Source organism: Hippoglossus hippoglossus, chromosome 6 (assembly GCF_009819705.1).
Source record: "Hippoglossus hippoglossus isolate fHipHip1 chromosome 6, fHipHip1.pri, whole genome shotgun sequence".
Taxonomy (NCBI): domain Eukaryota; kingdom Metazoa; phylum Chordata; class Actinopteri; order Pleuronectiformes; family Pleuronectidae; genus Hippoglossus; species Hippoglossus hippoglossus.
The window spans coordinates 18,977,628-19,001,512 of NC_047156.1; the positions used below are offsets into that span (position 1 = coordinate 18,977,628).

General features: G+C 43.1%; 1 protein-coding gene across 3 annotated transcripts in view; it reads right to left on the minus strand.

Moving 5' to 3' along the window:
- Positions 1-14,943, minus strand: part of plxnb2b (plexin b2b) — a 132,120-nt gene extending 117,177 nt beyond the window's left edge. For 2 of the 3 annotated variants that reach the window (XM_034587530.1, XM_034587529.1), the window contains exon 1: positions 14,166-14,942. The gene's annotated coding sequence lies outside the window, so the exon portion shown is untranslated. Of the gene's footprint in view, positions 1-14,165 lie in introns of all 3 variants that reach the window. The other variant, XM_034587526.1, reaches the window with a different exon arrangement.
- Between the last annotated feature and the right edge of the window lie 8,942 nt (positions 14,944-23,885).

The following is a 23,885-nucleotide window of genomic DNA, read 5'->3' on the forward strand; positions in this document are numbered from 1 at the left end:
ATTGTTTCATTTCCATCGAGGGCTATGACGCTGTGACTGTGGGCTGATGGCACAACTCCAGATAACAACGCACACTTCATCACCCTACACAAACAGACAGAAATGTGCGGTTGTGAAGCAGATCCGATGTTTCACAGCGACCGCAGTGAGGGCGACAACCATGTCATTACCCCAGCCCGCATCGGAAAAAAGAGAAACCCCAGAGCCCAGTGTTCGGAGACTCACGGGAGACTCCAGAGAGTGTTTGTGTGAGGGTGTTTTGACAATGAGACAAAGATAAACAGAGAGCAGGGGACAAGAGACTGTGGATGTGTATGCAAGTGTGAAAGAATTAAGTACATGGAGATGACTGTGTGCCATCAAGAGTCGACTTTAGTTTGAGCGAGCGCTGTGGAGATGTTTGTCATACCAGAGCGAGGAGCGTGTCTGGACTGGGATGAGACTGAAGGAAAATGTTAGTGGGCCCCTGAGGCTGCCTAAACAAAAAACACACTGCGCTGCTTCAACAGAACACACTCAACGACTGACTTCCAAACTTATGATCTAAAACAAAGCGTAGCTTACAGCCATTCATTAGTATTAAGAAGAAATTTCAAATGAGAGCAGAGGGCAGGGAGAGAAGTTATTTATGGAAAAAGTATGATTTATAAGCAAAACTGAACTAATCATCACCAGTGAGAGACAGTACAAACTCAATCACTCAATTGTTTCTTGGTGTGACATGACTGCAGATAAAGGAAAAGTATAATTGATATTCTGAACTAACTTTTGTTAATTAAAGCGCTGATTATTCTGCTAAATAGACTATGACAACAAGTGGCGCTGCACTGCCCTTTGGAAAAGGCTCTTGCAGAGCATTACACTGAATTCCTTTGAGGCCTCTGTTTTGGCAGCTCACTGTTGTCCGGGAATCAGGACGCCCAGTGATGTGTAAACAAACACTGGCAGAGTGATTTGTATACGAGAAAATCCTTAAACCAAGCGCCTTTAATTGTTTTCTCCAATAAATGTCAAGCTTTATTAATTGACCAAACCTGAGAGGGATAGAGACTGGAAGAGGTGAGAGGCAGTGGGAGCTACATGGTAGTGTGTGGACTACAGTGATTTCATCCCTCTCTGCTCTTACAGGACAGAGGACATAGATGCCAAAAACTCAGAAGCCAAATTCACTTCTTTCTCTCTCTCTTCGATGCAAATTAAACATTGTTTGGAAAGTTTGTCTCAGTGGTGTAGCCAGCATTCCCACAAACCCATCTGTTCTCAGTAGTAACTTTCCTTTTTCTTTTGGTTGCCTTAACTGAATATTTTCCACCGTTTGTGATTTTTTTCTTTTTACCAATAACAGAAGAATCTGAAGGCCGTTCCATCATTTTTGACAGATTACAGAACAAAGGGCAATAGGTAAGTAATTCACACGCAATACGAGAACATGGGCTCTGCCTTCAGAATAAGATTAAAATGGACACATGTCATCTGTCCCAGCATAAGGAACAAAAATGGCATTCGCCTTTGGAAAAATCTGCCTTCATTTGGTTGAAGTTAGAGTCCGGTTTACATCAAGCAGACGAGGAGGAAGGTTTGATCTCAGATAGGCTAGAGCAAATCATTGAGTTCAATTAGAAGTGTGTGGTTTGTTCATATATTAATTGTGTATCGACTAATTTCTACTTAGTGTTTAAATGGGTCCTCACTACAAGCAATACATATCCCATCAAATGAAAATCAAAATGACGGTTAATGATTAGAAATGTTTACATTCTTGTTTGTCAAAATGGTGACGCAAGAGAGGAAGTCTAACACAACCTCTGTACTAACCATTCCGATGAGCAATCTACAGTACCATTTCCTGCAGTACACTAATGCAGTAATAATCCATCAGAGACTGAAGCAACCGTTTGTTCCAACGCTGCTTTTGTACAGACAGAGGTTTTTTGAGTCATCACCAAACTTTGGAGCTCCTGTGGGAGTTGTTTACATCAACTTCTGGCACTGCAGGAAAGATGGAAATTCCCCTATCTCTTAATCTCTGAAAAATAATTGACATGACTTTTCAGGTTTTGGTGACCTAAACGTTTTTTCCCACCTTGGGCAATCTACTATTTAAGGCTATTCAATGGATTTGAACAGCATAATTTTCAATAAAAATTGATTAATGGAAGTGTTCAACTGGTAGTGTAAATATACAATGCACCTCAAAATTGAACCAAGTCCTCCTGTCTGAAACATTTAAGGGGGAAAAACTGCCCTGTAACTACTAAAACATCTGTGGGATGAAGGGCCTGTGCATTAAAAAGGGTGGACATTGCACAAAAGGGGAACTTGGCTTCTTCAGAGCCAGGTCTGGGTATATAGGGAAGGCGTCTGAAGACAGTACACTTAATGGAAGTGACAGTCAGCAGATACGCGCCAGTCCTCTCCAACCGCAATCGCTCCTGCCACCCTTCTCCTCCGATGGGCCCAGAAGAGAAAGGGAAAATAGAAAAAAATAAAAAATAACTGAAACATCATTTCCCCCCCCCCCCCCATCTACTGATTAGATACAATACACTACCACAGTAGGAGAGAGGAAAGGGAGGAGATGGGTTGGAGTGGGGTTGGGGGGTGGGGGGGTGAATAGACGGGGAATGCTGCCAGGGCCAACTTTAAGATACCATGGTTATCAGCAAGAGAAGGAGAGGGAGAAACAAAGAGGAAGTTTACAGGCTATGTTTTATCTGAAAGGGCATTAAACTCAGCGGCACACAGGGGATGAGACGGCGAGGGTAAAGAAAAAGACCATTCAGACAAAAAAGGAGAAACTGTCCAAAGCCAGGCTTCAGAAGTGTCCTGTCTCTCTAACTCACAGTCACACACACACTTTGCCCTTGGCTGAAAGTCATCGCAGGTTCACGGTCGCTGGCTTTGATAGGAGTCCGGGCCCTGGAACGAGATACTAACAACCCAGAAAGCTGGTTGTCGGGCTATTGTTGCAGCTTGATATCCAGAGAGAGAAGCTGTCACTGGTATGGAAACTGAATGCGGCCTTTGATAAAACCCTCAAATAGGAATAAAAACAAAACTGGATGTAGGCAGCCCGTTACGCCGTGATAGATAGTCGTAGTAGATAGAGGGGGCTAGACAACGATGACTGGGGTTAAAACTGTGCCCCGGTGTGTTGTCCTCGACTCCTTCAGATGGAGCTGAAGCTTGAGGTGAGAAAGAGTGTTGGCACCCTCCAGGCGTGGGCTAGAGAGGGATGAGAGGCATGTCGATGAGGGGACCCCCCACCTCTCCACAGCCGCCAAGCACAGCACCCAAGCAGCTCGCTGGAGCCCACTAATCAGAGAACTTAGCCACTGACCTCTCCACAGGCTCTATACCTTTTAATGAGATCCATGCCTTTGATTCATCTCGCTGCCTGCAGGGAGACAGATCATGCATAAGCTCTCACACACACACACACACACAACTTTGCTGTAGATGGACACATTCACATCCACACACCGCTGTGGACACAAAGACACGGGAGATGTACACAGCTCAAATAATGAACACTGTAATCCACGACGGGCAAGGGCTTTCATGTGTGCACACACATGCACAGATAAAGTGAATACACAACCATGGACCAGAACAAGTACTGCCTGAGAACTAACTGAAGCCAACTAATCAGGACACACAGCGACACACACAGACGTAAGCTGAGCCCAGCTCAAGGACTCAACACCCACCTTGTTAAGAGAAGACCGAGGGAGGTGCAGGTGAGATTACATCCAGACATGCTTGCGAACAGATAGAATTGAATTATTGATCAGCCAACAGATTGTGTTATGAGGAATTCATGGATGCATGCCTGGGTTGTCCAGCTCCCTTAGGGTGAGAGACAGACTGTGTGTGTGGACTCACTGTACATTTATACATTTGTGTGTACTGTATCCGTTTGTGTATGTGTCTGTGTCTGTGAGGAAGCAGGTTGCCCTGGTCGAGGTTTGAATTATTTTCGGTGGGCGAAGCAGTGAATCGATCACGCTGGCTGGGGTGATGCATACAGAGGGAAGGCCTCACCCTCACTGCGCTGAGAGGGCTTTAACTACTCGCACATTGAGTAGCTTTTTCACTGGCAATCAGACAACAGCACAATCCCCAGCTCTTAATACCACAGACGGAAAGAGAGGAAATGGGATTTTTATTTGTCTGAGCTCCACGGGTGGTCTGCTGCAGCTAATAATGCACTGAAATACAGGGCCTCGCTTAGCTTAGGTTACCCTTGCTAACATCAACACCTGCCAACATGAGGTGCGTGCCGTTAGACAAAGGTATGACTGTATTCTGTCACGAGGCTGTGGCACCTGAAAGCCCATTTTAACCACGAAACCTTTCGTCACTTCATCCGAACAAGGAACTGGATGGCATGAAATAATATTTTTTGACCACATAAGGCTTAAACTGGTTCCTCACAAAACTCAGTCTACAGGTCACGCGACTCCGTGACTGAGCTGTTCACCAAAAGATAAAAACAGGAAGAACAGTTCACAAAACAAACATTGTCATGTGATGGACACAATGGCCAGGGCTTGTTGGAAGGCGTAACATAGATCCTGAGGATCACAACTCTGAGAACATTAATGAAACAACAAATCACTTAAATCCAGTCTAATCAGCTTCCCCGGACTAAATTCTTTTTTTATCTGTCTACTTGGAATTACAACATATTTAATAATCTGTTTTTGAGGGGTTCATTACAGGTTGTTTTATTATTCAATGTGCAGAACAGATGCCAGGTTTTAGCAGGCTGCTCAAGGGGGATCATGTTTTGATTTCAAGTCAGAAGGTGTAGAGACACTTAAGAACCTAGTGGGACCAAGATGTGAGTTAATGTTTTCCATTACCCAAAGACCAACTCCATATGACTAATTAAACAAGCGACACGGAGGACTGCATGATGACATCTTGACAACAGACAAACACAGGGAATGGAAGTGAAAGAGAACAGAATCTGGTTCAAAATAAAGACACCATCTAAGAGAGTAGGAGGAGGAGGAGGAGAAGAGACATGTCACTGGAGGTGAATTGTCGATCTCAACAGGGAAGGTTGCAGAGAAATCTTAATGGAGTTCTGGAGTGGTGGATAGAGGGCTTCTCCGGCTTGGTCATGCTGCCAGTCAGCACCAGTCCACCAGGAAACAAGTGACGCCACACTGACACGGCCTCTTACACCCCACTTTGCTTCAATCTGTTATTGGAATGCTGCACACTTCTCCACATCCAATTGAAATGGGATGAACGTAGAGGGAAGAATGTCTCCTGGTGAGGCTTGTGCGATTTGGGGATCCAATTTGGCAGTGGGTTTTTTTTTGGTAAACATTGTAACTGCAGCTTGTTGTCAGAGAACGCACACTGGCAAGCAGCATTAGCTTGTTCGCTATGTTGTAAGCAAAGAGACATGGTCTTGCTAATAAGGTTCTCTAACCCCAGCAGCAGATCTACTCCACCTAATGACTGTAATTAAAGAGCCCTGCTCCACCGAGGAATCAATGACGTGGGATCTGCTCAGATGTAGAATAGACGTAGCTACAGTAGAAAGAGGCAACCACAGGGCTGAGTTAAAAAACATACAACCTGAACAAATGGGAGGCTATAGCATGTGTTATGGGGGCTTGTAAATATTTAGGCATTCTTACAGGGCATGTGGCTGCAACTCTGATGTCATATTCTCCCAGGCCTGTCATTTGCTTTAGTTAGAGGCTGGAAACCCCAGTGTGGAGTAACTGTAAACACAGATCTGTGAAAAAGAGGAATACTGGGAAACAGAGTGTCACAGGACAGAAATAAATTGTGCAAAGAGAGTACATTATCTACAGGACCATCACATGGCTGTACACAGCCGTACACAGATCAGGAATGAGAAGGGAGGGTGTAGAAAAATGTAGATAGAACATCTATATGATTTGCAGACACCAGCATAAAAATATCTTACAAATATCTTCTTTACGCAAAAAAAGTTTAGAGAGGAAACTAAATCTTGGCAGCTTTAAGGCCGCCCAGATGAGTCAGTGAGGAATAATGCATGTCATCACTGCAGCGTGAATAGGAGAGTGAGGCTGGGGGGCAAGCGCAGGCACCTAAGACATAGAGCTATGATGACACCTCCACAGATCTGCATTTCAGAAGACAGTTCTGAGCCCGAGGCAGGTTTGAAGCACCGGGATTAATATCCACATAGACTACAGACACGCCGAGTAAGAAAAGACAAAGAAGAGAGCGGAAAAACCGATTCAACAAAAAAAGTTAAGGAGCACAAGAGTACGGATAAAGACAGACTCTGTTTTGCTGATAAAGGGAACTAGAGGGTATGTTCAGAAGAGTTAACATAAACAGGAAGTTATAAACACAGGAGCAGTGGGCAATTCCACTCAGCTCTGGTACTAAGGTCATGGTGGGCTGATAAGACATAGCGCACATTCCTGTAGATCAAAACAAAGTCATTGTTGGTAGACTCCTACAGGTCTGCCTCAAGCCCACCACAATGCCCCAACTCAACAAGGTCGATGCAAAGGTAAAGTCCTGAGTCATACAAAAACCTTCATGAGTCTGCTTTCCAAAAAAAGAACACAACAAACCATGACAAATCTCAACACCAGACTAAATTATTTTCACTGTGTTATTGCATTTTTGCCATCTACACTTGCTGTCTTTATCGTAGGTTTTATTGGTTTTTCTGCCATTTCTCTACTGCACTTTTATCTCCACTGAGTCGTCTCAGCAGTCGCACTGGGCGGCCACTTCTCCCTTGCGTATCAATAAAGAACTTTAACTTATCTTCAAAAACATTACTGTTACCTTAGAAAATCCCACCTTGTGCTTTAGCAACCTTAAATTTTAGAGACCAGCGGTCAAAATGTCAGCCGCTAAGGTTAAGGCCATATCTCTGGCAGTGTTATTACTGCTTCCCAGAATACTGCCACAGTTAAACAGTCAGTCAGTGTAGAGATGAGAAGCAACAGTGTGTGGCATTTAACTAGATTCTCAGTAACTTTAACAATTCCTGTATGAGCAGATTTTAATAGGTCCCTCTTGGATCATAGGCCACCGAAAGGCCACGATACCCATCTCATTTACCAGACACAAGAACATGATACTGACAGAGAAATTATTAAATTTTCATAATATGATTTCTTGGGGAACTATAATACAGGAACACAACCCAGCCTATATACGGCCTTATCACAGCTTGATGTGGGCACAGTGGAAGAGGTGAATACACCGTGTTAGTGTAACATGCTCCTGAAGGTCGGTCGCATGTGAACTCTGCTTCACAATTTCATTTCACTCACTTAACATTAGATTTAATTTGAAACACATCATGACCAACAACAACTGAGATTTTTTACGGACAAGCACATCGTTCCACCATGAGAATTTGCCTTGACTTTGAATTTTGATTGAAACAGACAACCAAGAGACAGACACTGCAACCTCTAGCAGAGCTGCCACCCCCATGTCCGCTTCCAGCTGCCAGTAGAATTCAGCAGATGCCACCGATAATAAGGACAACATGTGTTTCTTCAAGATCTAATACTGCTATTGCTATTTTAGACCACATTCTGTCAACCAAATTTAAAACGCTGATTTAAAATGTTATTAAAACACAATTATGATGATTTTCAAGACACTTCAAAGTAAATCAAATCTTACTATCTCCAAAAAACGTACAAAGTCTAATTTACAAGGTTTAAATGCAACATACCTTATATTATACCATATTTTTATTATAATCTAAGAATACTAGTTCAATTTTTAAAATGCCGCGCACTATAACAAGCACATACGTGGTAGGCAATCCAGAAATATTTCCCTGTATGTATAAATACATAAACAGGTGTCTCTAGCAATATGGAAATTATAGCAGTAACATTTTCATTTTCTATTTTCGTTCATGCGAACAAAGGGAGAATGTGTATATTTGTATTTTTTAAGAAGCATCTATTGGTATTAATGTTGTTCAGACTTGCAATTTGCAGCAAGTTACTTCCTAGATCCACAAGGATCATTCATCTCTTCCATAGAGTTACACTTGCAAAGACGATCCCTCTTCCTTGGTTCGCCTCTTTATCTCCCCCCTTAGCTTTCTCAGGTTGGTGTGACCTTCATCTCCAGCTGTTGCCAGTGCACTGACCCTTCATGCATCTGTCGCCCACCAGTCCTGGCTGAGGCTCACATTCAGTACTTCATAATTAATCGCCCAGTGTGCATGCAAAAAAAAGAAAAGAAGAAGAGGACCAATACTCAATGGCACCTACAAAATTTACATAAATCAAGTGGGCATCAAATTAACTGTAAGGCAGAGGTGATAATTAAAAATGATCTTGGCAGGAGTAAATTGGTCAGCTTGAGGATTAACTGTGAAATGACTCGAACCCTCTGGTTCCCTGGCTAGGATTAAATGGCACTCAAAATAGAGTAACTCTCACTCAAGAGCAAAAAGTGAAGTGACAATAAATACATACAGGTGGAACTAGAATAGTATTTAATAGAGTCCATACCTCAAAGGCCAAACAATCCTACAAATGCTCCACAACTGTAGAAACTGGGAAGAGGTAGTTTGTAAATCTGCACTCAAATTTACAAATGTGAAGATCAAAACAGCATAAATATGTCTATGTTTTTTTTACATCAAGTTCCATATATTCCCAAATATGATGCAAAATTGTCATCTCGAAAGGTTGAAGTCTAATGTTGTGGACAGGGTGTGAGATTTCCTTATCCGGTTATAAAGCGGGTCTAGGTGCCGTATTAATAAAAGTATCAAAATACTCAATGCAAAGAGATACGCATAAACCCCATAAGTAGAAGCAGTAGCTTAAAACGTGCCGCCAGGACGTGTAACTTTGTGATGTCACAACAAAACAGTTACCACCCTCAACTATACCATCCAGCATGCACCAGATGGATCCACCATCCAACCGTGCTGATTGTGGTTTCTACAAGTTTTAACCTGAAATCTATTTCATTTTCATTCTGTCTGTGTAAAGGACTTTTATTAGTCTTCTCTTCTCCACAGGATTCATCTACTGACAGTTGGATGCTGTTGTTTAAGGTTTTCTGTTTAATCAATAATGTTGTTTTATGACTTACACTTGAACTGAATACCAGCTCTTATTATGGCTGTGTATATGGACCGTATACTTGCTTACTCACTGTTAAGTGACAATATTCACTGCCTGGAGTCGGAGCTCCAGAAAAAGGATAAGCTGCTTCATGGCTTTGTCTCTGTAGCTGCTGCCTAGGCAAAGCATATTTTATGCTGCCGTCACGCCACCCCCAGTAGACGTTCCATCAATGCACTAGTCTTAATGTTAGTGCAGCTCTCATCTGCAGTTCTAATCAATCCCATTCAAGACTGAACACTGCATGGGGGCAAAAGAAAAGGTGAACTGCAACTTGTTGTTGTAATCCACTTGCCACTATTGCTGACCCATTTGCCCAGTCACCCACCTCCCTAATGTTTCTGATGGTCCAAGATTCTGGAGTAACGGACACTCCCCTGACTGGTCTCAATGCACACTGTCCCTGTTCTGGTTCCCCTGGAGGGTCAAGGAGCTGACAGTCAGCTGGAGGCAGGGGTAGTGGGCTGCACCACTCCTCTATTGGACTGGGTGCCGCAAAAAAAAAAAAAAAAAAAAAAAAATCACCTTAATGCTGCCAGATGATTCAGGTGTTTGCACTGGAACAAAGCCCCAAGGATTTTTGTTCACATTTGATTGGCTCATCTGAGTACTGACCAACCATCACCATTTGCTTTTTCTGGTGAGATTAACCAAGCTACAATAGTAAGCAGGGAACCATTCACTATGGTTGGCCTGGCTCTGCAACACCCAGAATTGGAGGCTCTGAGCCATCTTGTGACTAGGTGACCAAACTGATGTTGCTAAAGCTTCAGAGAGAAGCCTGCGTGAGGAGTTGCAAAACTACACTGAACGGTTTTTGGTACTTAAAAACCATGAACATGATTTCCTATCGCTATCAAAACTTCAAGCAAAACACTAGAAAATTGTAAAACATGCTTACTTTCAGGAAAGCTATGAAAGATGCCCAAATCCACCCCTGTGACGAGATCTGTATCAAAATTTAATTGGCTTCTTCCTTTCCCTCCACTTAGATTGGTGCATATCGGTTCAGCAGTTTTTGCGTAATCCTGCTTAAAATAAACTAACCAACAAGACAAAAAAACAACCACATTGGCAGATGTAATATGTGGCTCGACACAAGGTTTCCATTTTTCCCTCAACTATAGTAAGCCTAAGTCCATTTCAAACCCAAATCTCTATGAGGAAGATATATCAGCAAGCTGCCAAGTCCGGCACAGGCACCCTTAATTTGCACAGAAATGAAACATTGACTCATCTTCAATATATTAAAGTCCGAGAGATCTGCAAGGCATCTTTTCATCATTAAGCAAGGGAGCTGGACTAAACATCGTCCGTTACATTGCACTGATTAAAGCAGGCATGACCAACTTCCCTAAGTGTTTAAATGGATAGCATTTTGAAAGCTATGTGCCAGACTCAATTACCAAAGTATAAAATATACTTGATTCCTGGTCTCTTTTCTCTTGGCAATACAAGCCTGAAGAGGGAAACATCTGACTTAGATTTCCCAGGTTGGGAATCAAGGTGACCCCTCACTCTCATCACTGCTGATATATTTCCAGACACCTGCATCTTTGGTGCTAGGTTGAAATGCCTGGCTGGGTGTGAACTTTTGCCAGTGGTCCGAGAATGTGGGCTTGTTGACAGCGAGCAGGAAGTATCAAAAGCCTCTGCAATACTGTGTGTCTGTGTCAGCCTGTCAGTTCAGCTGCCACAGGGAAGTGAGTGAGAGGAGGCAGACCGAGGCTGATGTCTGTATTGTATACCCATCACTGGTGTTCCGTCCTCAGCTATCCAACCTCAAGGCTGCTGACAGCCAACACCACTGTTGTTCCCAAAATGCCTTTTGTACAGCGATGAAGATCATGTTTTCCTCTGGGATACCACTTTTTTCCCAAACACAACAGCCTACCTCTGTAGACCTTGTATAACATCAACAGTCTCCCTCTCTACCATTTTTAATATGAGGAATCGGATGACTCTGTTCTTGTGCAGGAAACCCTGCCCATAACCTATCAACCGAGCAATTAAGGCGGCTGCCTCCCCATGTGAATCATTTATCTCTTTCAGGAGAGTGAGCATGTTTACAATATTCATCATGTTCCTCTTACTCATGCTACAAGCACAGAGTGTGGGGAAGAGTAAAAGTGGTTAAAGGTAGAGATGAGGGTGTAAGAGAAGCAGTGTAGGCAACAGCCGCATGAGTTGGCAGCAGCGTGGAAAATAAACTAAGCCGCGATGGGTTGAGAGCACTGTGGTGTCGGTCATGGACATGGGATGAAAGACATTGTGGGTTGAGAAAGTGTCAAGGTTGTTTTAGAGGTAAAAGTACACCCTGCTGAGCTGAACTTGACCATAATGTCCGGCGCTGAAGTGCTTGGCTTGGAAGCCTGCAGACAGACCAAGATAAAACCCTGGATTGCACTGAACTGAAAGCTGCATGAGGTGGTGGGTTGGTGGCAGGCGGGAAGCAGTGCCAAGCTGCTATCTTCTGCCACAGAGCCCATCTCACATCCTGCTGCTGGGGGAGTAAGCATCAGAATTAGCATGATAACACCTCGTGGGTCTGTCATACATCAGCATTGCTATCTCCTATCTCGAGCGCAAAAGAGGGGGGGGGGGGGGGGGGGGGGGGGGGGGTGTTGAGTGGACAGGGTTTAGTGTGTGAAGTTCACACAACATCACATTGGAGCAAGAGGGTGTGGCCAAGAAAGGAAAGCTGTTGAAGGGATTGTTCAGGACAAGGCCATAAAGTCCAAGGGCACAGGTGGCAGCTAAAAACACACAGCAGAGATAAGATCAGCAATCCACCTCAGCATGACGTCCCTTCATCATAGTATAATCCTCAGACATGAAAAGACAAGCCTATCTCCAATCTGGAGGAAATCTCTATTCCCCAGATTCTTCAGCTGTCTAATCCAAAGAAGGGACATTTTAGCCAATGAGTGTCAGCTACTCAGCTTATTAAAGTGACAGCATGTATATCGGGCAGAACAATTTGATAAGGCATTTTATGGGATCCTGTTTTTAAAAGGAACAGGAACAAAGGAGACTAACATGTCATTTGAGGCACTAACCAACAGCAAACACACAATAAATGTATCAGTTAGTTTAGAGGCATTTTCTGTTTGGACGCTACAGACAGGAGGCATGGGGATTGCTTGTTGCTTATGGGGATTATGGTTTTATTTTCAAAATGAAAATGACAGAAGTCAGTAATCCAATGCAAAGGAAACAAAAGAGACTGGGGATGGGTTCAAATTTATTTGACCTCAATACTCTGAAATGCGGTGCATGCTTCCAGGAGACGACACGGTTTAAACTATCTGAGGAAACTGTGTAAGACTGAAAAGGATGGGATGAACTCTGGCTTTCCCAAAACATGTAGGAGCTTAACAGTCAAGAACTCACTGGCCAATAATTTGCTACCTCCGTTTCTCAGTTGGTCAGAGGTGGTTTTACTGGTTCCAAAAATACTCTCACCACAAAGTTTCATTTGCAGTTGCAGTTGCCCATTACTAAAAAAAGAAGGAAAAAAAGTGGGATTGTGGAAATGCCTACTTTGTTTGTCATGTTTCCATGTTCTTTGTATTGTAGGGTATGAGCTTGAATTGGGCTTTTTTTAGATTGTTTTTCCGAATTCTCCCTCACATGACCTGAATAAGAAATGTCTCCTATTCGCTTGCCCTGAAAAGAGCATCTATGATGAAGAAGTGTGGAACGCTTGTCTTTTCACCCTTGCAGGGAACAGGGGAAAACATTTATCACCGCTCTCCTGCACGCAGATAAGGTGTCTCTATTTATTCAGAGTGGAATAGATAAACCCTGAATGAAGCATTGTGGGGCAGAGAGAGCGGGAGAGAGGAAAAAGAGAAAGAGATGGTGGAAAGAGGGCAAGGAAGCAGATAGGTTTTCAAGTTGCTTGTGTGTGTGTGTGTGTCAATGTGAGCAGATGGCATCTGCTGGGAAACCATCCCTGCACAGGCAGGAGACTGGAAGCCGACCCCCTGCTCTTAACCCCCTTCCAGCCACCACCAATACCTCCAGCGGTTGCCTTTCCTGCCTCAACTCGCCCCCCTGCCCGCACTAATCCATTCCCACTCCGGGTCTGTTTGTATAATGTTATTCAATGAGCGTAATCCCTAGGAGATAGAGCATCCTTAGTACAGTAGGTCTGAGCACGAGGGGGGGGCGGAAGATGGCAGCAGACTGCAAATAAAAGGACGATTCAGCGGGATAACAAGGCAATGCAGTGGCCTGTTGAGGGCCAGGGACTGAGAGATACCCACTGACAGAACTGCACAGGAGATTCAACAGGGGCATGAATAGTGCTTCTGTCTCCTTGTTCTCCACAAGAGAGACAAGACAGAGAGAGGGAAGAGAAGGGGGGGGGGGAGACAAACAAACAGGAAGCAAAACCCGCTACTACTCCCGTCTTCTCAGCTGTTGATGTACAATCTACTGTCCAGAGGTGAGGAACACAATTCACGCACCCGTTCCTCACTGAAATTGGCTCGGGGGGCAGATGCTGTGGCTGCAGTGCCGCTCGGGTGAAACGCTTGGTTTGGGGTTAGAGCATGACGGTGGAGTTTACAGCAAGTTCGCAAGCATTCAGGCACATGACTACAACTATGAGGAGTTTCAGACATGCATTTCATCATTTCTGATCAATGACACCGCTGTCGATTGAATTGTGCAACACATCCAAGAAGGATCGAATCTTTTCACGTGAGCATTTAATGATCTTGGTTCGTAGTTCACTTCCAGGACACGTGTGGGGAAACAGCTGCAATACTTCGGACTGGTAAACAGATGAATAAACCAGTGACACATAAGCGGTGTTATTTGAGGGTAAGTAACGGCGGTCCTGTGAAGGGTTTCCGCTCCCGTGCTGTATCGGCGGGGCGTAAAATAGGCTATCAAAACTTGATGCTCGTATTTACCGGGGTTTGAAATTGATGGCACGGTTAAACGCGGGAGGAAATAGTCCCGGTCTCACTTTATCAGGGATGCACCAGCTTTTCCCCTGAAACTCACCTTGGAGGAAACCGGGAGCGAAGAGAGGAGTTTAGTTGAGTCCGGACTCTGAAGAAACACGTCCCCCGGAGAAGTGATTAAAAAAAAAAATACAAGTCCGAGAGCAAGTTCACATTTTACTCTCCTCAACACGCCCTGTGAGGGAGTCGGGAAAAAAGGCACTATCCCGGAGGAACCACACGCTACTCTGGGTTTGAACCGAATTGTCAAGTCCTTGTTGGAACGCGATACGGACAAGTCCTCAACAAAAGAGACTCTGGTTCACGGTATCAGGGACTTTCTCCACGCCCAGGTGCCGAGTCACATGGTCATCTCCAGGTGTGTGTGAGTGTGTCTCAGTTTGCATGGACACACCTGTGGGATCCGATTCAGGCTCTGACTGTCATGTAAGAAAAAGCAGGAGGCTGTGCCCAGGCAGGAGGAGGAGGAGGAGGAGGAGGAGGAGGGATCGAGCGAGGCGCGCACTGGAGGAGATCCGACGGCTACATGGATATACTCCCCTCCCACTCCACGCTCTCTCTGCCCGGCTAAAGCCCCGCTGTGTGGAGACAACAAGCGGCGAGTATAGTAGCAGGGAGGGAGGGAGGGGGTTGAAAGATGGAGGGATGTGTCTCCTCCTCGTCGGCGCACAGATATATGTCCGCGGGCGGGGGGGCGCGCAGCCCTCAGCCCCGTGCCGTTGCGCACGAAGTGTGGACCGGATCCAACACCAGACTCGCCTCGGTTCCTGTTTCGCTCCGGGCAAAATAAGAAAAAATAAAGAACAATCACAGCCGCTTAGATTTCAACCACGTTCCCGCCCCTCCACTGTAAACGATACACACTGTTGCATAAGTCTGTCATGTTACACCGTAACAAAGAAGTGGAGTTGACTCGGTTTCAGGAAAAAGAAAAACCACAATGCCATGTGATACAAATCCTGAAATAACAACTCTGCTAACTTGTTGGACCGAGGTTAGATTAAGTAGGGTAAACTTAAAAAGGACACTTCATTCTAAAGTAATATTTAATGATTCTATGTAGGAAACTAACATACATTCACTTTAGATTATACATGCCGACAGTTTAGGAATACTACCCTGCATACATTCTGTTGAGCTGAACTCCAAAATAGCCCAATGTCAGGGAATATGTTACTTACACATATTCTAATACTTATAAAATTGTGCTTGAATTATATTATGCCTGACCTGAATTATGTCAGGTATATCAGATAGTTGACCTGAGAGGACTGAAGGCCTTTGCAGGAATGCTTTGGAGTGGATATTTTTGTTTTGTGTTCGGAGTTGCCATCCTGTCTCTTGTGATAAGATGAACCTTGAGAGTCTCATGAGGGGAATGGACATTTTGTCAGGACTTACAGTGATTGGTAATAAGAACATGCTTCAATCGTACTTCAAGGTTTTTGCTTAGACTGTAAGATATTCAAGTAAGGACAACTGAGGCTGGTTGAGTTATTCATCATTGTGAACAACTGACTAGAAATCCACCCATCTTCATCAGACATCCACGCAGAACATTTTTCTTCATCACCAAATAAGACTTATCTCACCCGAGACATTTTGACTCATCACAGTATGTAAATCACAAGTGTTAAAAACAACACCAACAATGCCTCCGACTCAGCCTTTTGATGCGTGTCCTCCCCCATTCTCCCTCTCTCTTCATTTCACACTTGCACTGTCATCACAACAAAGGCAAAAAGGCTCCAATATATCTTTAAATTTAGACAATATAATCTGACAGAACTGCACTAGAACTAACAAATGGGCGAATACAAGTCTGTAAAACAGATATTCTGACTAGTATCGATTTCAGTGACACTGCATTGTATTACATTTTACTGTACATTTATGTTACAGTAAGCTAGAAATGCCCCACCTACATGCTGTTGAACTCCCAAATAACCCAATAAGGCTTATCTCACCCCAGACATTTTTAATTTTCACAGTATGAAAAGCCCTTCCAAATCAAGACAGCCTGGCAGCGAGCCAACATCCATAAAACAAGCACCAAGAATCCAAAGGAACTAAATGGAATCCAGCCATTATAACTTTAATTATGTACACCAGCGCTTTTCCAGCTTTGACATGTCAAAAAGTCCTCTGTGAGAAAGACCTGCAGAGGCACAGGGCCGTAGAAATACTGCGGCCATTAATCAAAATAATTTCCACCACAATGACACGCCAGGCACCAAAAAGATGCCCTATTTTATTTTGACATGTAAGTATAAAAACTGTGTAGTACCACTACAAATATATCAGAATGTGCCCACATAACAAGTTTTATTCACGTGTCACTTGTGTGTAATTGTAGAGTGTAAATTCCTCCTCAGGTCTGTAACCACACCTTCCCACAAACAATGTAGAGGACATGACATCACAGTCCAAGCAGCTACAGCCATTTCAGTGCAGGTGCCCACAACAAATTTTGAAAAAATAATGGGATTTGAAAATAGCCCAGAGCATGTCTATCCTGAAAACAATCCTGTGTTTACTGAGGATAATCAACAGCCGTCACTGTGGACAGCTTACAGCATATGCCTTTGAGAGGATGCACAGTGAAAACTGCTGACAGGGCAGTGTGTCAGTTATCCAGACTAAGACACATTGCTGTCGAGTTTTTATTTATTTTTTATTTATGTCATTTCTGGATCTTTTGAGTAGACCACCATAGTTTCCATTCACAAACGCGACACTGGGGTGGTAGTTGAGTTCTCTGCTAATTTTGTCTTTGCTGACTTAAGACTTTAAAGCTGATTATTATGTAAACCAATAGCATTATCACTGCGTCCACTTTGTCATTTTTAACATTGTTTTATTGTTGGTGTGTTATGATGATGCACAGTACAATGCTTATTATAATTAACTCGACTTTGCCTGTGCCTCTAACATTAAGGTTTCATTTTTTAAAGTTTTTAATTCATGTAAAATTTGGGGACATTTCAAATATTTTCATAAGCAACTGCCCCTTATTCATTTATATTTCACTGAGCCCCCATTTGACATTGTCCTTACAAGAGCTCTATTAGTAGTCATAATAACACAAATTGTTGGTGCGCTAATTGTACTCTGACTGCTGAATCATTAATCACAAGAAGTATAATTCTGCAGCTTTTAAATCTAGTTAAGTTTAAAATGGTGTAACAATAATTCACTGCCGTGTGTGTAAATGTAACAACCTTTGAATCGAGCCATTTGTGAGGTGTTTCTCTTTGAGAATTTTTTTCTTTGCTGATTTATGCAGAGAGGCTGAGAGTGTCTTTGATTTCCAATATGTTCCATATGTTTGCAGGTACAACTCAAGCTTGATTGGCTTCATTATCATGCGAGAGGTGGTATGGAAAGCTAATGTTTTTTTCCTCAGAGCCTCATATCAGATACCACTGCAATTTGGCAGCCTGAGTTTATGACTCTGTGTAGTGTCTTGTTGTGTGGCAGGAGTGGCAGTTTTGTTAGTGATTTATGGGCATGCATATGAGGCTGTCTGTTTGGAAAGATGTGCTGCCGTTGCCCGGTGGGCCCCCGGAGCGGCAACTGGAGGTGGTGTTGGTGTGAGTCAATCCCTAACTGCTGACACAGGCTCAGAGCTGGCAAGGATTCACTGAGTAAGATGAGGAGATGGCCTTCACAGGTCCTCACATTGACTGATGAGATCAAGGAGAAAGTAGGCCAAGCCAGACAAGTGTCAGGCAAACAGACACTCAGAGATAGAGTGAGAGAGACAAACACTCCCCGATCACAAATAGAGCTGGGGGAGAGGAAAGTGGTGCCGGTAGAGCCAGGTTGTTTTGGGTCTGAGTTCAATGTGTCCAAAGCTGTTTGTCTAAAGATTAATGAGGCTGCCGATTCTAGGAACATGCTGGCCCAGGGGATGTCGGTAGCCAGGAAAGGCCAAGTCAAGCTCTCCAAACACACTAAAGTGGAATAGAAGTTCACTTTGTCCTCCACTAGATAGGCTGAGTGTGATGACACTTTGATCAATGCATCCCCATACCTTCCCGCAGCTCGTCTTTATGTTGCTTGAATAGTGATGATCTGTTATCATGCCGGTGTCAAACGGTACCATTCATCATGTAGTGTCCCTCAGCTGGTCCAGGCACTAAGATGTTTGACTATCAACACATAATACAACCTAACTTATGATACAGCATTTCGGTTGTCTGTAATTGATGTAGTGGTCACATCAGATTCAAGGTTCAGAGTTCAGTCTAATGTCATGTGGTTACACTGCCCTCTGTAGGTGGCAGATTATATTGTTTCATCAACTCAACCTCATTAACAAAGAGGAAGGTAACACTTCACTCTTAAGTGTCACTATTCAGCATTTAAAAGTAGAGTATATGTATGTATATGTAACACATGGTTTCTAACACATTATATTGTGCCTGTAAGCATTTATAAGGTCAGTTTTTTGCTAACTTTGATAAATTTAATAACTGTTTATGCACTGCCCTCCACTAATGGGATCCCACAGGGGGAGTTATGCTTGTTGTCAAATATATTCATGATTTAATTTCAATCTGCTTACAACTAGTTTACAGTACGTTATAAACCATCTATTTAATATTTCTTTAGTGCTTACAAACGCTAAATTGGGTGACTTATAGTGAGGTGTTGACAACAGGATCAACTGTAAATTATACATTTGAATATCGACTACAGTGTTTAGTGTGTGTACCTCAAAGACAATATACTCGGGGTGGGGGGGGGGGTTGGCTCAAGTTCGGCTCCGACAGGGCCCTTTGATGCGTGTCATCTCCTATTCTCTCTCCCCATTTCACGCTTGCACTGTCCTGACAACAAAGGCAAAAAGACCCAAACATATCCTGAAAAAATATTATCTGACAGAACAGTGCTATAACCGAGAAATAGGTGAATCAACAACTTTGTAAATTACAGATATTAAGAATTGCTCTGATTTCCGTGACACTGTATTGTATTATATTATAGTGTACTAATGGTGTGTCCTTGCCCCAGACATTAATGTTACATGGAGCCGATATCTTCATAGTCACAGGACCCACTGTGATTAGGAAAATGGTGTATTTTTTCACAGACGCAGTTTTTAATTAGTTATGAGCATATCCTCCATTACAATAAGGAATTGTATGTAAGATAAGCAAATGCTTGTTGAGGGCACAAATATATGAGCATCGCCACTGCGATAACTGCAAAAGATGGCATATATAGATATTACATAAAGTATAACAGTTAGTGGCCTTTTGGAGGTATTTGGTATTTTTTCACTATACGGCAGGCTTATGCAAACTTCATGCATTAATTCCTCTCACATGACCTTCACAGATGAAGTTGTGTTAATCATATGCCATTCGGTAAATAACTTAACACCAGTTAATCTTGGCTATAATTCAAATATACATAATTGTACCAACACTGCATTCATTTTTAATGCAGGTGTCAAGCTTGGAAATTTAAATGTCCCACGCTCTCAGGATAATTATTCTACACATTATTGCGCTTTTGCTTTGCAAGTGTGTTGTAATCATTTATCTGCTTTTTTATTTCTTCTGTCATTAGGTGAAAGTTGCCAGATTCTGTTGCAGCAAATCTAAACATGCAGAAATACCTAATAGTGCAGTTCACAGACACAGGACACTGTCATGGGGGTGAATGATGGAGGTGTGAGGAAAGATTACACAGGGACGTTACGTAAACCATAAACATGATGACTGGCTCCCTGACCCATGTTCGTGTGCCTATAGCTGTCAATATGACGTAAGGGGAGAGATGTGTGAACAACTGAGCTATATGGCTACTGGATGCGGGGCTCAGATCGTCCATGGTGTGTGTGACAAGGAGACATCAGGTTTAGTATGAAATGGACAGACAGGCTTATGGTGCCACTCTGATTCAGTCTGGGAATAACCACAAACTGGGAATAGCAGGGTGGCAGCAGTGTGTGGGTTGGTGTGAACAGTCTGCAAGCATGTGTGTCTGTCTGCAAGTGTAGGTCAGAGAAAGAATATTTAAATCTGAGGGTTGATATTCAGGGATGCTAGTTGAGTGTGAAATGTATGACAGATATGTGCATAGATATACTTTATCTTATACACAAATATGGCATGTTTGGCACCAAAGCGTCAAATTAAGAGAAATCACTGTGTCTTTGACTTTAAAGTTTCAAAAGGAGACTAAAAGGCACCATGAGTTACATTTGTCTTCTCTTATCAGATGTCCTCTTGCAGTGGTTCAGCTGTCACTTTGCCCAAGAAAAATGTCATTGTTTTCCTCTCCCTGCTCATCACACAATCTAATCACAGTTTGCCCAGCTCATCCTGTATTGTCCAGGTGGCCCCACTCTGAGAGGGACCAGAGGGACTCTCAGCGTCTATAAATGCCCTTAACCAGGCTGATGTGATGCTGCCCAGATTACATAATGGCCTGTGCACATCCTGCTACACTTACGTGTGGGAAAACAAATATACAACACACACCCTGTTTGCATGCGCGCATGTGTGTACAAAATGTGCAGCACATCCATCCCCAATTGAGTCACTGATCAGTAACTCAAAGAGGTTGCGTGTCCTTGACAAGGTCTGTAAAAGTGTGATTATGGGGAAAAAGCTGCACCGTGTGGTCTAAGCTGGATCAGCCTAGTTGGCACATACACAGTCTACAGACTTAGCAGACAAGCTTACATCTCCCAACCCAAAACAGTCTTCATTGCTATATGAGCTGCTCCACATGGTTTTACATTGGCCTGAGCACAACAGTGATGTCTTTTTTCCGAGCCGTGTGATCGATGGCTCAGGGGGGAAATAGCTCTCAGCATGTTGAAGACTATACACTTCCCATTGAGACCCTTTTGGATGGCACGGTAATATGTGGGCTACCCAGCAGAAACAGCTATGCCATCTGTTACACTCTATTTGTATCCCTCTGCCTATCAGGGGGGAGAGCCACAGCCCAAAGGGACATCCACTGCTCTCACAGAAACCTCTTTTTGTCCAACAGGTCAGGTATAAGCCTTGCAATGAGACACCACTAAACCACACCCCACTACAAATCCGCACACATCGCTTGAGTGGGCAGAGCTGGTGATAAAGGGTAAATACTAAAATAATCAGGTGCCTCAGAGAATTAGAGGCGATTATTACTGTCACAGTTGTTAAATGACCATAACCCAACGTGTACTCAAATGCTCTTTAAGCCAAGTTAAAAGGATCATCTTGTGAATTGAACTCTGTCCATGTTGCGTGTTTCTTGGGTTGAGAAGAGAGAAAATTTGGGCTTTTCAGGTGAGGATGAAACAGAGGCTGGCAGGATTCATTTGAGATTACTCGGCGCAAACACGGTGTAATCCCCTTATCTGCGTACTTACCTGTCCCTGACAGTGATCCAAGCCTACCTCTATGAGCCTCATTGGCTTGACATTCTGGCAGGAGCAAATCCCTGTCTAATGTGTCAGCCCAGGCAGCCTTAACACCTGGCACGCCATCGCTTATCTGCTGAGCACCCAAAAGCACCTGCATTATCCCAGCGCAGCTTCACAACAAGTGAAGGGGCTTCTAATATCCACACAGTGAAATTACAGTTTGTGTCACACACCACAAACACAGAGTGCAACGCGTCTACCGTTACTAGGGGCTTAAGACCAGGTCAAATTACACATACAGTATCAGACACCCCTCATTTTTACATCTTCTCTCCTCAGACTCATTATTTTTTAATGAGTTAATAGTCTATTCGCAGTTATTGTAACCGGGTTACTACATCCCTCTCTTTAACACATAATCTTATAGGGCCTCCATTAAATCTATAGAAATATGATTCTTTATAACAGGTGATCATGGAAAAAACCGTGAGTCACCATTGCAAACAACATTGCAGCTCATACTTTCTCAGGAATATTAAATCTTCAAAGTCCTGTTATTCCATCATTGAAAATCTATAATCGTCTCTGGCTTAGTGTCATGGGTTTTAACAAATACTGAATGTGTATAGGGCAGTGTAATGAAAGGCAATGCATTACACACAGTGTGTAGCTCAAGTAAAAGTAGGAAATCTAAGAGTTGGTCTCGTCAATCATTTATAATTCTTATGTTAAAGTATGTTCCCCATTAATATGCGTTTCCCCTCACTTTAACCTGAACCTCCTCCTAGCTTTCCTACTCCCAATAATAACCTGATTTAAACCCTGATCCCGGCTAAATTGACATCCAGGGCCTGAGGCAAACTATTGTTGTCAGGCCTCTTTTGACCCTCATATACAGTACATGACAGCGTCATTATTTTAAACCAGGCACCGGAAACTAAGCAATTTAGATATTATTTAAGCAAAAATGCCAATGATTCTCTGGAACTAGCTACTCTCTTGTGAATATTTGTTAGTCTCTCACTTATTACAGTATAATAAAAGCAGCATCTTCGGGTTTGTAAGTGTCAGACACCAGGGTCAGGAAATGGTGGGCATTTTTCACTGTTTATGACATTTTAACGACTCAACCATTAACACTAAATGGATATATTTGTCAGACATATTGATTTTGAAGATAGTTGTTGGCTGCAGCCTTATTGTAGTGGGCTAATAATCATGTAACTTGACTTGCCCTTGGTTTTTGGGAAGCAACATTAAAACGTCAAATTAACAAAAGCAATAAAGTGAAACCATTTACGTAATAAATCTAAATATAGTAACAAATGGCAGGCTGTAATTTTAGGCTACTTCAGTGGAACAAATGAGCGATTAATGGTGGTATTATGCAGAAGTAAACAGGCTAATAGTAAATATAGCACCTTGGAGTCGAGGGCCCGTAGTTACCCGCCTTTACCAGCCTTTACCTGATTGGAAGTCCGGCCTGTTTTTTATCCCAACCGCTAGGGGCGCTCGTTGCAACATCGTGTAAACGAAGGGAAAACAGTCGTTTCGCAACTTCGGCGCCGGCGGCCATTTTCTTTCTCGATACGGATCAATCAGCGTCACCGCCCGGACAGGTCCCGACCAGGTGGACCACTTCTCACCCTGGACGCTTTTTATGGATTCATTTCCCTGTTATTTGGACACAACACTTTGAACAACGAGGACTATTTTGATTGGTTTAACTTCTTCAAAAGACTTGTTGAGGAGCAGGTGAGTCGTTCAATCTACTTTTAATGTCTGTTGGATGGGGCGTTGTAAAATTACCTGACAACATTTACAACAAATGTCGTTGTAGCTCTGTCGTTGTGTCTCTTGACAAAATATAATATCATATACAATATTAGTATTTTATTTTGTTATCAGCTAAATAATTTGCACTCTAGTTAAAACTTAAATCCCATCCCTTGTATATTCAGTTACTTTTCAAATACCTTTTCCTTCAGGGGGGAAGTAGAGAAGGGATGTCCGTGTGTATACTGCCATCTGGTGGTGGTTCAGTGTCATAGCATTGTCGAGGGAGTGGTGATGAGCAGGAGCTTCTTTTCAAGATTCTTAGTGATTTCAAGTGTAAAAGACAATCGCTGCCTGTTGTTGTTACACCTATTTTCAGCATTTAACCCGGGTGTTTTTTTATATGTTAACCCCCCTGAATAAGATGTTTCGATTAAAAACCAATCACACCCGACACTCTCATCAACCAAACAATATACATATTTATTGGCTTATCTGTGTAGTATTCGCGCGAAAGTACAAACATTAATTCAATCAACCAATTCGAATGAACTTTTCTTCATGGGGAAAGTGGAGCAGGATGTCCTCGACTGTACTGCCCCCTGC